Here is a 17,854-nt window from a genome sequence, read left to right on the forward strand (position 1 = left end):
GGGAAATGTTAGTACTAATTAGTAAGAGTGCAAAAATGATAATGAAACCAACTCACCTCTGCTTTTCCTTAACAACTAAGCAATACCTCTGTTCCAGCGTTGTTGGCATGCTGTTCCAATCCAATATGCCCAGCCTCCTCCAACGATGAAGAGCCAGCAGCCTCCAAGTGCACCATCTCCAACGATGACATCCCGGCAAAGAGAGAACAGAGAAGATTAGACAAAGAAAAAACAACAGAACAAAAAACAAAAGGAAAGAACTACTACAAAAAATGTGTTGAGAGTGGGGGAGGGGAGGGAAATGTTAGTACTAATTAGTAAGAGTGCACAAATGATAATGAAACCAACTCACCTCTGCTCTTCCTAAACGACTTAGCAATACCTCCACTCCAGCGTTGTTGGCATGCAGTTCCAATCCTATATGCCCAGCCTCCTCCAAGTCTTTGTAATACCATCTCCAACAATGAAGTCTCCGCAAAGAGAGAACAAAGAAATCCATTCCAGTGTTGTTTGCATGCTGTTCCAATTCATTTTGCCCTTCCTTCTCCAAGTCCTTATTACTTCAACTTCATAATGAAGTGCTGGGAAATTGAGAAGAAGGAATAAGGTGAAAAAAGGCAAACAAACAAATTAACAAAGAAAACACTTTGTTAGAGAATTGGGAAGGAGATGAAAACATACTATTAAGTAATCAGAGATCAAAGTTCACCTCAACGAAAGTTGTCTTTAAGTAAGGCAAAGTCCCGCAATTAACATTCTAGAAGTTACATCCCAAAATGCAAAATTTATGCAATTTTGATCTGATACGGCTTGCAGTTGCTTAGAAATAGACCTATCCAAAAACTTAAAACTAGGCACCCATCAAGAAAATGTAATTCAAATCAAGCATCTGAAGCAAGTTTGAGATTGTTCATCCTTTGATGTACCATTTATGCAAATTTGGTTAATATAGGCCTTATAGTTTCCTGGTGTTAAACTTGCACCCATAACTTAATTAATTTTGCCTGGTCCATTATCTGGAAAATGTATGTGGGATCCAGCATCCGAAGCAATTTAAGTCTATCAGTGTGCAACCTTAGTGCAATAAAGTTTGAGTCCTAGAGTTACTTGGAAATGGGACATGAACCAAAACATTAACCTGTTCACTCCGGAAAATGTAGGTCAGATCCAGCATCTAAAGTGTACATACTAAGATGTATCATCCATGCAAGTTTGGTCATCAAAAGGGCTCATAGTTACTTAGAAATGAGAGCTGTACCAAAACATTGACCTGTTCACTCATCTGAAAAAGTAGGTCAGATCCAGCTTCCGAAGCTAGTCCGGTAGGCAAAGCTGGTAAAAATTTCTCTGGACCGATAGCATTTAAGAAAATGTCGGTCCAGATGACCGTTTGAAAAAAATTGAGCATAATTCAAATTTTAAAAAAAGTGTTGAATTTGATGCACATATTTTTAAGCCCCACTTAAAGGTACAAAAACATAACTAATAAAGCAGTTGCTTAGTTTGGTTACTTAATACCCATAGGCAGGGTGAAATATGTTGCATTTAACAAAATTATATTTGCAATAATGGCAAAGTCACAAGTTCATGCACAATTATGTCCTTAATTTTCAAAAAAGGTGATTCATACCAAGGAGGATTTCAAAAATTATTCATTTTCTATATAACTTACGCCCCCCCCCCCTTATGGTACAACTCACACAAAAATGAAATTCACAATTATTGAAGATAAGGGTCTTTGCGCATAACTATATAGGTAGTTCAATATTAATTCAGGTGGGTTTATTCAAGATTTAATGTTTTTGCACTTTACATGTTAATTAAGCCCCGCCCTAACACCAGAAGTGACCCTGGGGCCATAAAATTCACAATTTTGGTAGAGGCACTATAACTATGTACTTAGTTTGTTTATTTAATACCTAGAAGCAGAGAAAAATTTTCAAAGAATTCATGTACCGTATTTTCACTATATAATCAATGTAGTTCCCTAACACCAGAACCCCTGACCCTGAAGCCATAAAATTCACAATTTTTAGAGGCACTCTTGCTCATCATAACTATGTACTTACTTAGTTTATTTAATACCTAGGAGCAGAGAAGAAGATTTTCAAAGAATTCATGTATTTTCACTGCCCTAACACCAGAACCCCTGCAAATTTACGTTGTACCCTGGGGCCATAAAATTCACAATTTTGGTAGAAACTCTTTCATCATAACTATGTGCTTATAGTTTATGTAATACCCAGGAGCAGAGAAAAGATTTTCAAAGAAATTGCATTTTCACTATAATTATTGGGCCATGCCCTAAAAAGAAACCCCAGGGCCATGAATTGGAAATTTTGGTAGAGGACTCAATGCTGATTACAATCATCAAACAGTTTGACTGCTAATGATGTCCAGGAGTAAAGAAGAAGATTTTTAAAGATTGCATTAATTTTAGTGGTTTTGGCCCCACCCCCCAAGCCCCAGGGGGGCAGGGATCATGAAATTCACAATTTTTGTTCCCCCTTACCCATAGATGCTTTGTGCCAAATTTGATTGAAATTGGTTCAGTGGTTGCAGAGAAGAAGCTGAAATTTCCGACCAAAGTTTTACAAGAAATATAAGGAAAAATCTTTAAAAACAGATTCAATAGGTCACCTGAGTGACTCAGGTGACCTAAAAATGTCAGTCCAGATGACCGTTTGAAAAAAATTGAGCATAATTCAAATTTTTAAAAAAAGGTCGGGATCGGGATGCACATCTATTTTTAAGCCCCACTTAAAGGTCACAAACACAATAAATGGCCGCTTACGCAATATGTTGACGATAGACAATTATATTTGTTATGGCAAAGTCAAAGTTCATGTCATTATGTCTAATGTTAAAGGTGTATGGACAGAGGTTTGAAATTAATATTTTTTGTATAATATCACGACTTATATATTTTAATAGCATTTCACACAAAAATAAATTAAAAATCTTATTTCACTTAAAAGTTATTAAAACTTCCAGTATTTTGGTGGGTTTGATTGACACATCTTTGCACTAGATTCACAATTTTTTAATTTTATTCTTAATACTTATGAGAAGTGGCAATCTTGTTACCAAAGTTGAACATAAAGAAGTCTAATATCATATTTTATTTCCCTAGGCACCAAATCACATCAAATTCATGTTAAAACTTGTGAAAATCAAAAATAATTGATTTTCCAGGAGAATATTTGAAAATTTCTATTTTTATCAATCTCAAAATCTAAATTGTTTATGTACCATTTTTTCTTTAAACCTATAAAGAATTATATCTAAGGTTAACAAAAACACATATTTTATTATTGTTGACCAGAAAAAAATAACAAAACAGCCTTTTGAACACACATACCCCCTATTTCGGAATATGAAATTTTTCAATCATTCTTTGCAAAATTTTAAAAAAGTAAAATTTCAAAAGGAGAAACATGCTTAAAATCAACAAAAATAGATCTCTAGTTTGTTTGTTTAAAAACATTAAAAAGCTTTATGTCCATAAAGGCAATTAAGAATTATGTGTCTTTGTTTGTACTTAATGACATATAGATCCTATGAACAGAGTACAAAGTGTTAATTTCCATAACGTCAAATGTATAACAAATGTAAATCAAATGCTTGTATGACACTATAATAAACAAATATATACCTGCTACATGATTATCAATCATCAAAAAATATATTATTTCTATAAAGAAGTGATAATTAAATTTTTTTTATTGGTGTGTAAAATTAAAACCAGATCCGTAAAAGTATGGACTTTCCTTAAAGCAATATGAGCTGCATTTTTGACCATTTTATTTAGCTGTTAAAATGTGTTATTATGATAAATGTTTTTATAATTTAAACCTTTATGATCAATTAGACTAGAACAAAGTAATAAACTGTCTCAGAAGGAAGACTTTTGTACAATCTAGTATATAAGATTATTTAAGAAATCAATTTTGTATAGGACGACAATAATGTAATATATTGCTTCTATCACAGCTCATAACAAGACGCCCAGGGGCCAAAATGCTCAAAGCAATTGCTAGGAAAAATAGAACTGAAAGTTTACACAAGTAATTTGAACAAAAATTTACCTGAAGATGATTCCCTTAAATATCACTAAGCATGGCTTTGAAGTACTTGAAAAGAAGATTTTAATTCCCTATATATTTATGTAAAACTTTTATCAAAAATTTTGGCCCCAAGTTTTGAACAAACTTTAATCTACATACTGAGGATGAACATGAGTTTAATCTTTCCTGGCCCAGTGGTTTTTGATTGAAATTTTTAAAGATTTTTTCTATATATTTTTTAAAACTTTGATAGGCCATTTATGTACACATCAAAGTCATGATTTGAACAAACTTGAATCTACATATCAATGAAATGAGTTTGATTTTGGCCCAGAGAGAAGATTTTTAAAGATTTTTCCTATATTGATCGGCCAATTACAAAATCATTTGAACAAATTGAATCTACACTACCTGAGGATTTTTGAGTTTCATCTTTCCTGGCCCAAACCTTGAGAAGAATTTTTAAAGATTTTTTCTATATATTTTATGTAAAACATTTTATCGGCCATTTTACTCATCAAAAACAAACAATCTAACTACCTGAGGAATTCCACATGAGTTTCATCTTTCCTGGCCCTATTCTTTAGAAAAAGATTTTTAAAATTTTTTTCTTATATAAATGTAAAAAATTTAAACCCTAAAAGTCAAATTTGAAAATTTTACATTACCTGAAAATAACAAATGAGTTTCAACTTTTGCCTAGTGGTTTTGAGAAAAACATTAAAAAGCATTAATATATAAAGATTAATTAAACTTATCCCCTTCAACGGATACTTTGTGAGTTTGTGAAATTGCATGGCCCATAGATCTTGAGAAGAAGATGAAAATGTGAAAAGTTTACGATGTCAAATGATAACAAATGAAATGCCTAAACAACAACGACAGACAACAGACAAATATATACCTGCTACATGATTATCAATCATCATGCAAAAAAGATATTATTTCTATAGAGAAGTGATAATTAAAATTTTTTTATTGGTGTGTAAAACAAAAAACATCAGAGTTGCAGTCAAATTGCTTTAAATTGATGTTCCTGATACACGCTGCATTTCAATCCGGAAATATGCATGACATTTTTTAATTTCATTTTATTTTTTGTTAAAATTTGTGTTAATTTATTTTTTTATAATTTAAACCTTTATTCAATCAATTTAGAATTTTAAAAGTATTTATACCAAAATATAAAAAAAACAACAACATTTTTACATAATTATATGCAGACTTTTGTAGCAATCTAGTATATAAGAGCTATTCAAGCATAAATCAACATTTAATGTGCGACAAAATTAAATATATTGCTTCTATCATAGCTTATAAAAAGTGCTTCAGATTGCAAATACATTGTATGAGTAGAACAAAAGTTTATGAATATTCTTTTTCTTTGTCCTTGAAATAGTTAATTACAATTATGCAAAAAAATTTTCGGACATCAAAAAGAGTTGCAGCTCATATTGCTTTAAAAATGTTGAAATGATAAAGTTTTTTTTACAACACTAGAGCAAATATATAGCTAAATCAACCTATTTTGGATAAACCAGAGAAAGAAATATAGCTAATTCAATGTATGTGGTCAAATCTAGTGATTGTAACAGACCTCTGTAACTGATTCTTTTGCCTGACCATAGAGTACTCTTTGCTATCTTCATGGCCATATAGGAAAGTCACCCCCAATAATTTTGCTGATATACAGGGTGTTTCATAATATATGTTACATTTTATATCTAATTATTTTTCTTACCTATCATACTTCTATTACAAACTATATATATCATTTTAAACATCAAATCCTGCATTTTTGTTCCATGTGAAAAAGTCAAGGAAAGCTTGGTCTTACAATGATTAATTGTGCTATAAACGCGGTTGTCATAATTTGAATATTTTTCTAAATGGACTTAACTTATCCACTCAGTGCTGAATTGTAAAGCTGTTTTTTTTTTTTCAATTCATGTCACCAATATTCATTTAGAAGTTGCTGAAATGAATTTTCCAAAAGAATAGAAGCTTTCTAGGATGCTTATCAGAAGGCTAGTAACAAGGTTAAAGGGCAGGGACAGGCAATGTGTGATAAATGACACGGTATTCCAGAAAGCCTAAAGTCTTTTAAAGAAACGGAGATTTATTCGGTGAAATGGAGACTCTTAGTGTAGCAAACTTCTGAGAAAAGTGTTTGATAGATATTTTAAGAAATTGATGCTGGCAATATCAGCATTTTCAGCATACATTGAACTTTGAAAAAAGATTTGAAGTTATAATCAGTATTTAAATTTCAATAATAAAAGGAAAGAGTTTGACCTTTGCATTTGACAATCTCAATATTTGGGCTCTTTTCTGTATGGGCCCGGTTCTTAATGAACAGGGTCTAAAATCCTAGACCACAGATACTGAATGAGCTCAAAAAGAACATAGACCTTCAAATGAGGAGTGTCTAAGCAGAAATATGTGACAAGGTTTTATACACATTTCAAAAAGCAACTTTCATTTGTTGTTAAATAGTGGAGATCATTTAGAACATGTAATATGAGCTTTTGGTATTGTGAAATTCAACGTAGCATGCAAAAATTGACGCAACTTGGAAATTTTGCTAATTTTCATTAATGTTTAAAATTTTGTTCAGTGTTTAATATTTTAGTTGGTAATTAAACATAATGAATCTTATGGATACATGCATCGATCAATTTGATAAAAAGACTTATCTGTATCTTTTTCTTGTGTTTGTCCGATTGAAGATTCAAAATGTAACATATATTATATACTATAGAAAACATACAGTATACTATATATAGAAAACATGTAGTAATACTATTGAAAAGATTGCCCCCTCAATTAAAATGCTCAATGACCTTTTTTGCATGCTTGTGAAAGATTTTTTGGTGGTTGATAGTGCACCCAACTGAAAATATCAAATATGCCCCCAGGATTCCCGATGAGCCTGATCTTCATATTCCAAGTAACTGCCAAGAACTACTAAAACAGTGTCACTTTGTAACTGTCACGTGATCTTACCTGCCGATGACTGCAGAAAGACCGCTGCTCGAATGAAGAGATACCGTCAACTGGGCATTTCCCATTTCACCACATCGTCCAGGACGTACATCTGATAAACAAGGAAAAATCTTTGAACATTTGCCCAACTGTCCTGTGTTCACAGTCCTGATACACTCAGTTTTACAAGTTTGGAACAAAAAAAATCAAACTTACGCTACAAAATGGAACAAAATGCATTCATTTCAAGACAACTCACCCGGTGTAAGAATTTAAAAATCCATGACAACTTTTAAACAAGACAAATGATTCAACGGAAACATATCACACTCACCTCCAGTATGGCGACTTGTGAACAAAAGAACAACAGAAAAATCCCACCAAAATGAACACGTGACTAAAGATCGAGAGATCAAAGTGCATCCAATGAAAAACAAGTCTCGTCAACCGATATATTCTATTTATAGCATCAACTGACCCCAACAGTGAATAATGCTCTATCTCGTTCACCAGAGGCCTTTTAAAAAGAGTAGATTTTGGCCGCTAGTCGAATAAAAAATTCAAACTTTAGACGGGCCTTCCGTTTCAATGCAGAAATGTTCGTAAGTGCTAAGCTCTGCTTGAACAAGCATGCGCAGATCGTATTTTATTTGGTTTCGAGACTACATGACATGTGGCGGATCAAATTAATATCAAACTTAAACCTAAATACAGGATGTAACTAAAGCACAGGAAGCACGAGCGCACTTGCATGCTTTCCTTTTTCACCGTCTATCAAACAGATATATTATGCGATCCCATCTGTATTTTCAAGGTCAAAGCTATAACATATAGTAGCGGATCCAGATATCTTGAAAAAGGGGGGAGATTGGGGTCGGGTTAGGCGCCCACAGCCACACTAAACAAAACTGATTGAGTAAATGTTTTATTATAATTTTGGACACAGACTCCCTCTCTACATCCACAAGTGTTATATTAGATATCTACATTAAAACAAAAGTGATGTACATACATGATTATACATGCATGTACTTGCGAAAATTTGGAATAAAAAGTAATTTTCCTATGAGCAAAAGCCATATATGGCTAGGGGCTTATTATTCAGGTTTTGCAAAAGTTTTTTTCTTAAGGAAATTTTTCTATATTTAAAATACTTTACGCAGATTGAGAGTGAATGGAATTTTTCCCACCAAATGCGTACTGTCAAAAATTTATCAGTTATGAAATCATACTTATCATAAAAAGAATTATTAAAACATGGATAAAGAATTTTTTTTTAATGATCAGTTGTCTTTATTTTAAAGACCTATGTATGGTTTTCTTTGGCTCCCGTTTTTGATAAAATTTAGACGTCAATAAACTTAAATGAAATTTATGTTTTGTAAACGAATAAAATCTATATATTTCTTTTACCTTTATATTGATATAATGATTTAAGTAATATGCAGAGGATTAAAGGTTTTTAAGTGCCTTAGTTTTAAACAAAGCTTTTTAAAAAAAAATGACAATTTTGACACATACCATATATAATTCTTTATAATTTCAATCAATTTATTCAATATGAATTATACATATATTGGCAATCAAGGTAATACATGTACCTACATTTATGATACATGTATTACATTTTGGACATACAGTTTTACATTGATATCGTTATGATAATTTACATAGGCCATGTAGAAATACATATGTATATACACCATTTGCATTATAACACACGCATTTTCAATTTTAAAGGAAATATTTTAGAAATTTATAAAAATTACTAGATTTATTGCCTGTAATATGGTTCACAAGAATTCGATTTAAAACTATTAAGCTTTTGCAAGCCATTAAGAAAAAACGATTAATCCATGGCCATCTACACTTCTCACCTCTCGACAATGAGTGAACAGTCTTATGAACAGAATATTTTAAGTATTATACTTGAACATTTTACAAATTCAAAATTTTATGTTTTATTAATATTATATTTAAATACATGCAATTAAAGGGGAAAATTAAAGAAGCATTGACTTGGTTGATCGCACGGCATAGTTACCGAATATTTCTCATTATCTAAAATATATTTTTAAAAATGAATATTGTTTGAGGATTTATTGAAACATTATCCATTTCAAAACCAAAAATTATCCGGGACCTGGTATCGTTTTTAAAAAGTGAATGGGTATTGGGGGGGGGGGGGGTAAGTAATTGAGTGACCAAAAAAATCAGCCGAGGAGAAAAATGATGAAAGTGGGCATCAGCCCATAAATTATACACCTTTTTTAAACAGAAAAACGCAATATTGCAATAAAAAACGGGAGGGTTGCACCCCCCCCCCACACACACACACAACGCGTGCCTACATTATTAAAAAATAAAATCCAGCACTTCTTAAATTCCTACCCAACTGAAATTCAAAGTTCTTAATTACAAATTACTAGTTCATCCCAACTGCATCCTCGATGGATTTTACTACCTTTCTACATAATATTATATGTTGTTTATTAATTTTCATGATTTTTCGCATATCATATAATTATGTGCATGTATATGAATAGGTATTATATCGAATACGAATAAAATAATATTTTTTTTTTACTCTTTATGATTACAGCACTTGCCCTTTTCCCAAGTTGTGTACAGACTAAGAACTTACGCCTACTCAAGAGCAGGCCTAGATTTAATCGTAACAAATGAAAAAATATGCTATATTGGTCATTCTGGGTTCAATAAGACCTTGTAAGCACAAAAACTAATTAAACTTACTTACGCAGCAACCTCCTTTTACCCTTGCTTATCACCTGCACACTGTTTTTTTTTTTTTTGTCTCAAGATTAGTTTATTTGATGCGCAAGAGCATGCTCAACCTATGAACAATTTCTTAAAGGTGGTGATTTATTAACAAACAAGTACATGTATATGAAAAGACCTCGTTTAAAGTCATCTTTTCATAAGTTCTATGGTCTCTTCTCAACAAATCTCTCTCTCTCTCTCTCAAATGCTGATAGACGTTTTTTATATATATATATATATATTATACACACATGAATCATCGAAAATATATATTTTATATACGCGTCGGGTGTATATATATATATATATATATATTATCTGCTCCTGATTTGTATTGTTTAATAGACTTCTTAGCTTGGATACTGTTCGTTATATTAATATCTTTTATCAGTTTTATTATACCCCCCGCTTGAAGTATAGGTAATCGGAATTCCGAATGTCAATGTATCAGCTTTTTCTCTTAGGAACTCCTCAGGTAAATACTGAGTGAAATTTAAAAAGAAATTAACATATTGCCATTGTGCACAATGGCAATATGTAATAAAGATTCTGTGAAAGTTTCATTAAATTTTACTTGGTAGTATAAGAGGAGTTGCGAATAAGAGATGGTTATCCCAAAGCGTACATGTAACAGACGGACGGAAATACCGATTACTATATACCCTCCCACTTTTCAAGCGGGGGGTATAATAAAACGTAAATCATCATTTGCTGACAAGGTCATTGTATGGACTATAGAATTTACAAAATGATGACTTTAAACGAGACTGCTGACATTCTTGTTTCATCAATTTGTTTGTCCATATATCTTACCTCGTTTTAGAGTGTACATACGTAGAGCATGCTCTTGCGTATGGAATCAACAGAGAGATATAAACTCCGTATGGACGTGATGAAGGTATATTGCTGCATAAGTAAGGGAAGTTGACAAGTACCCAGCGATGTACATACATGTATGTGACCAAATGTGTCGATTTCAAAACGGTTCAAATGAAAAAGAGAGGGACTGAGAAAAATAAATAATTATATAAGCAAATGGGCAAACAGGGAGAGCAAAATATCTATTATGCCAAATATAAAAGTGAGAAATAGAAGCTCAACTATGACATAATTTTACTTTGATACTTCATTTTAACAAATTACCGTCACAGTTCCACCTTTTCTGCAGAACTGTAGCTCTCCGTATAAAATATATTGACAGTCCGGTCTGTCAATATATTTTTTCAGGAGAGCTAAAGTTCTGTAGTTACACTTTTTCACGATTCGACATTGATTGACATCGACATTGATTATTCGCTTTAGGTCTATGATTAATTCTTCTTTTCCATGACAACTTATGCTGCTTTTCCGCAATTCTATATACATATGTACTTTTTACTGTAAGCGCCTTATTTTAACATTTACCTTTTTCATAAGCCTAGATAAACTTGCTGATAACCCTTGCTTAGTGCAACCATTTCTTTTACATCGGTTGTAATTGTGGCTATGCTTACTTTACCTATGCTGAATCAGTAAGCCACAACGCCATTCATTGAAACATTGAATGTCTTTAGGTAAATCCATGCTATACTCCTACAATACATATAATAGGAGTGCCCCCTTTTGCTGCAGTATTGTCAAATAAGAGTAATGTGGTAATGGATGAATGAAAATCGGTCATGAAAACAAGAAGAACCTATATTCACCAAACCCCAACATAGTATTATCAACTTTGGACAATTTTCTACTTTATAGCCTCCCCTTGCAAAAGATGAATCTACTAGTATAAACTAAGAGATACTGTGAGCAATGAGCTCATTAAATGATACCCCCACCTCCCATATATGAATGTAATGGCAGTGTCCATGTTTTGCTATGGGAAACCCAAAATATGAGTAGAATCAAAGAATAAAATAGGGGGTGCACAATGGCAATATGTAATCAAGATTATGTGAACAACAGCACCTCCTCCCAAGAGACCATGAAAATCACAATTAAGGAAGATGTACCCTTGCTATCACAACTACATAACAAGTCCATTTGCTCATGTCAGTGTCCTGGAGCAGAGAGGCCGATTTTTAAAGAAATAAGGCATTTTCACAATAAATTCAATATCCACCTCCCCTTGTGACCACAAGTGTCACAAATTTAGAAGAGGCACTATTACTCATCATAACCATGCCAGTTTCAAAGTACTAGTATTTATGCATTTTCACTACACGATCATGTGAGCCCCAACATCAGAACCCCTGACTTTGGGGCCATGAATTTCACAATTTTGGTAAACCTCAAGGGCTCAATGCTAATTACTATAACCATGTAACCATGACAACAGTTCAACAGCTTGATGTTCAGAAGTACAGATCATTTTTAAAGATTTATTTATTTTTAAGGGTTTATCTCAATCCTCACCCTGCATGCCCCAAAGAAGGCTGAGAGCATAAAACTTTTGTTCTCCTTCATTCACAAATGCCAAAATTGGCTCACTGGTTCCAAACAAGCTAATGTTAATGCAAAATGGCTGACAACAGACAAAAACAGATTGCATTAGGTCACCAAGTTACTCAGGCAACATAAATATAAAAAAAGAAAATTCACTGTAGTATATTTTTATTATAGAAATGATTCTTAAAAGATTATTTTTTGTAATATAACATCATTGAATATATTGATAGGTAAAAGAAGTAGCAAATTGATCATGGAGGTACATTACAACAATGTCCAGAGTAATATCAACACTGCAAACAGCATACAAAATAGACTTCACATACACAGTATTGATTATAGTTCATATTGGCTGAATTAAGCTTTAAAATTAATCATTATGCAAAATCTAAAACATAGGCTAATATCACCTAAGTTAGGGACATAAAAAATTATAACAAATATTCATGGATATGATATTCGTGAATATATTTGCATTTAGTCAAAACCAAAGGAACCATAATAGTTGTGTGCAATTGTATAGAAATATTGTAACCTTTAACACCAAAATTGAAGTGAGGAAGAATTCTAAGGCCATCATTAAAAATATTTTTGTTTGATGTCCTCTGACCCACATTTTTCAAGGTCGGTAGGTAGGTAGGTATTTAATTTTTTTTTTTGCTTTACAGTATAACTGTCATAAAAATCACAAACTCAGAAATTCATTAATTTTTGCATTACAGTTTTGATAACTATACAGATTTCCTATATATTGCTTCATTTATAAATTCCTAGTCAATTTGTCCGGATATGTGAAGTGTCCGGATACCTGAATCACCAGTTAAATAAGACAATATAACATTTGAAAATTCCGTCCCGATTAAACATCGTCCGGATACTGAAGCATCCGGATATCTGGGGTCCGGATATCTGAAGGTCCACTGTATATTGCTATAAAATAGTATCCTAGAAAAATTATGGTATACTAAAGAGACAAAAAAATTAAAGTGCTGAAAAAAAAATGATTGGGTAGGGGCAATTTCGATGGGTCGGTTGAGTACATCAAACAAATCATTTTTCATTGTTGGCCTAAACTGAATAAAATCAAATAAGAAAACTTGTAGGTAGGAAGGACTTAAAGGAATAGAGACACTATGGTTACTGTAAGTAAATGGGAAAAAATAACTAGATAAAAAGTTTGACTTGTACCATAAGTCAAAACTGACTTTTCATCTAAGTGTAATTTGCACAATCACAAAAAGCACCTTATTAGTCCATGTATTTTAGGAAGCAATTTTGAAGAGTATTATTTCATTGTTATAGAAACCCCCTAAAAAATTAACAAAATTCCAAAACTTAAGAACTTGCTATCAGTGACCTCTAGATGCAAAAATATTTGTAGGAGAGTCCTCTACCAAATATTGTAGGAAAAGGTGCAACTAAATAAAAAATATCAATATGTGGTTGTAAAATTAAGATCAGAGGTTAAAGATAAAATCAGGAAATTATGTTCTAGAAAATTTTATAAGAACCCTTGTTGAGCAAATAGTACAACATTTTCTTGAAAAATATAGTAATGTTCATTTTATAAGATCCAGCAGTGTTCATCAACATGAAATATTATATAAAAAGAAAATAAACAAAATGATAGATTTCAAAATCAACAGGCATTGTTGCGACTTCAAAAATAGTGTTTTCAAATAGGAGCTGTCTGAAAATGATCATTTAAACAGAAGCTCAGGAAATTGAGCATCACTAGATGAATTTATTTAGTGCCTATTCACTTTCATCAAATGCCCTATTAGACCACATTTACAAATGATTTAAAACTTATTCAAATCTCCTTTATGAACACAGAGCTATTTGAATCAATTTATAACACAGAAAATATAAATATGAACACAATGAAGCAATACCTACCAAATGGCAAAAACCCTGACATGAAATTCACCAATTTGGTTGAGGCATTATAAATTTATACTAAGTTAGTTTATTTAATACCCAGGAGCAGAGAAGAAGATTTTGAAAGAATTAATGCATTTTCACTATATAATCAATAGAGCCCCACCTTAACACCAGGGGCCCGTTTTACAAAAGAACTTACGACTAAGACCAAAAACTTCAGATTATTGTAAAATTTTGCAAAATTTATAATTATCTTTTAAATTGTCAGTGTAAAAATATCTTACCACATTCTTTTCAAAGAGTTTAAAATAATTTTCGATATAATGTTAATTAAAAAGTTATATGAATAATTAAACTTGTCTTAAGTCGTTAGTCCTTTTGTAAAACGGGCCCCAGAACCCTGACCCTGGGGCCACAAAATTCTCAATTTTGGAAGAGGCACTCTTGCTCATCATAACTATGTACTTACTTAGTTTATTTAATACCAAGGAGCAGAGAAGAAGATTTTGAAAGAATTAATGCATTTTCACTATTGATCAATAGAGCCCTGCCCTAACACCAGAACCCCTGACCCCCAGGGGCCATAAAATTCTCAATTTTGGAAGAGGCACTCTTGCTCATCATAACTATGTACTTAGTTAGTTTATCTAATACCCAGGAGCAGAGAAGAAGATTTTCAAAGAATTGATGCATTTTCACTATATAATCAATGGAGCCCCGCCCTTAAACACCAGAACCCCTGACCCTGGGGTCATAAAATTCACAACTCATCATAATATGTACTTTGTTAGTTTATTTAATACCCAGGAGCAGAGAAGCAGATTTTCAAAGAAATAATGCATTTTCACTATATAATCTATATAGCCCCTCCCTAGTACTAGAACCCCTGACCCTGGAGCCATGAATTTCACAATTTATGTAGAGGACTCGATGCTCATTACATTCATAACAACAGTTTGTCTGCTTGATGTTCAGGAGTAAAGAAGAAGATTTTTAAAGATTTCATTAATTTTAGTGGTTTTGGCACCACCCCTCAGGCCCCAGGGGGGCAAGGACCATGAAATTCACAATTTATGTTCCCCTTTACCCATAAATGCTGTATACCAAATTTGGTTGAAATTGGTTCAGTGGTTTCAGAGAAGAAGCTGAAAATGTTCAAATGTTAATACACGACACACGATGCACGACGGACGACGACGGACGAAAACGGATAGCAATAGGTCACCTGAGTGACTCAGGTGACCTAAAAAACACATGTGGAGTATTTTTGCACCTGATCCCCCTGATGTTTTGGAGGTTCATGTTTGCTCTGCTCCTATTTTGTATTGTTGAATGGACTTAAAAAAGTAAGTGGAACAATGGGAGCATAGAAGTATCAAAGAGGGTTTTGTTTAGTGAAATATAAGAAAGTTTCAGTATTTCTGGCTAGAACTGGTGATAAGACGTAAGCTTGGACAAATGCAAGGAAGTGTTGGAAGATTGCAAAACACAATGCACATTGCAGAAATACTCCATGTTCCCCAGAACCGTGATAAGCCATTTATGGAACCAATATTTACAGGCAGGAAATTGAGGAAGAGGCCACATCGCTCACCTGAGTAACTTGGGTGATGCAGTTCTTTACCAGATTCCCCCTCATGCTATATCTATCATGCCCCACTACCCCCTTCCCTTTTATGATTTTAAAACTTTAGAATCTACACTACCCCAGGATGCTTCCATATAAGTTTAAGCTTTCCTGGCCCAGTGATTCTTGAGAAGAAGATTTTTAAAGATTTGTTTTATATATTTCTATGTAAAACACGGATTCCCTATCGTGGCCCTGCCCTACCCCCGGGGGTCATGATTTTAACAATTTAATATCTGCACTACCCAAGGATGCTTCCACATAAGTTTCAGCTTTCCTGGCCCAGTGGCCATGGTTCTTGAGAAGAAGATTTTTAAAGATTTGTTCTGTATATTTCTACGTAAAATTTGGGTTCTCTATTATGGCCCCACCCCTACTCAAGGGGGTCATGATTTAACAATTTAATATCTACACTACCCAAGGATGCTTCCACATAAGTTTCAGCTTTCCTCGCCCAGTGGTTCTTGAGAAGAAGATTTTTAAAGATTTGTTCTATATATTTCTATGTATAATTTGGGTTCCCTATTGTGGCCCCACCCTACCCCCGGGGGTCATGATTTCTACACTACCCAAGGATGCTTCCACATAAGTTTCAGCTTAAATCCTGGTCCAGTGGTTCTTGAGAAGAAGATTTTTTAGTGACCCCACCCTATTTTTGTCTTTTCTTGATTATCTCCCCTTGTAAGGGGGCTTGGCCCTTCATTTTAATAATTTAAACTCTCCTTCACCCAAGGATGCTTTGTACCAAGTGTGGTTAAAATTGGCCCATTGGTTCTTCAGAAAAATGTGAAAAGTTTACAGACGGACGGACGACGGACAAAATGTGATCAGAAAAGCTCACTTGAGCTTTCGGCTCAGGTGAGCTAATAAAAAGTGATTTACAGTACACGTTATATTTGTGATTGAGAATTATGTCCTATTGGAGGTGAAAATTTTGGGATTTAACCCTGTAAGCCACACTCGTTCAAACATTCTATACTCCTTTTCTACACTAGTTCAAAATACAGTCTTAATAGAATATATATTGTTCATCATTTTCTTTGAATAATAGATTTATTTAAGGAGCAATCAAGATGTTATTCTAGCATCTTTGCCTTCATCCTACAGGATATTAGTTAAACTAATGTACAAACAAAAAAGGTTCATCTTTGCAACCCCCCCCCCCCCCATCAGATGTGTATGGTCTTGGACAAGGAGATTTTCCCCTTCAAGCACTTTTACTTATCATGGCTCTCATGATCAAATGTAAAAAGAAGACAACAATGAGAAAAAAAAATAAGATTTTATTTTCAAGATAAGAATTTAATCAACACTGAATATTTGCCAGAAAGAAAGTTGATTTGGAATGTTACTATACTTGCAATTTTTATACTGTAAAATCACATATTTTATGGGTTCAAATTTTCATGGTTTGAGGAAAAAATGTTGGTTCATCGGCCTTTCATTTTGTGGATAAAGAATTTTTTATAAGTTGCTCATGTGAAATTTTACATTCAGTGGTAGACATAACTTCGTGGGTCTCTACATACCTCAAAAGCAATGAAATTAAACCCAAATGAAAATTAGTGATTTCACAGTAACTTGAAATCTGCACACTGTAGACTAAGAAACAATTTGCATGTTAGGTCAAGTATTTCATAAATGTTAGCAAATCCTGCATATTTTTCTTTCAACAGAAATTCCACCAGTTTTGAGGAAGTAATCCCCTTGCCAATAATGATTAATGTTACTTATTTATTAATCAAACAACATACATTAATATTTGTAAGTACAATTATTATCATTTTACAAACAGCATGACAGTTTGCTTGATGGGGCGTGCTAAAATTTTGTGTGCTGGTTATCGTTTTGCTCATCGATTGGATCAATGAAATCAATACTAATTTGCATATGAAACTCGGAATTCAACAATAGCCTGATAATACTGACCAATCACATTGAATGATTGTTTACCAGTACAGCATTTGTAGTGAGCAGCAACACATGCTCAGTCAAAGCCCGTTTTCTGTCCTCAAAAAAGCATGCATTATATTTGTTGTGATTTGACCGGATGGGTTTTTAAATACGTATAAGAAAATTTATAAAG

The 17,854-nt window shown here is 33.0% G+C and overlaps 1 long non-coding RNA gene across 1 annotated transcript; it reads right to left on the reverse strand.

The window, feature by feature from the left end:
- On the reverse strand, positions 1 to 7,527 carry LOC134233768 (uncharacterized). The gene is made up of 3 exons (XR_009985056.1): positions 7,312 to 7,527; positions 7,074 to 7,164; positions 1 to 581 (listed from the first exon to the last, which is right to left on the reverse strand). It is a non-coding gene; the product is annotated as an uncharacterized LOC134233768 (long non-coding RNA).
- Positions 7,528 to 17,854: the final 10,327 nt, after the last annotated feature.

This window comes from Saccostrea cucullata, unplaced genomic scaffold (assembly GCF_032062105.1).
Source record: "Saccostrea cucullata isolate Sc308-1 unplaced genomic scaffold, CSIRO_AGI_Scuc_v1 ctg484, whole genome shotgun sequence".
NCBI lineage: Eukaryota > Metazoa > Mollusca > Bivalvia > Ostreida > Ostreidae > Saccostrea > Saccostrea cuccullata.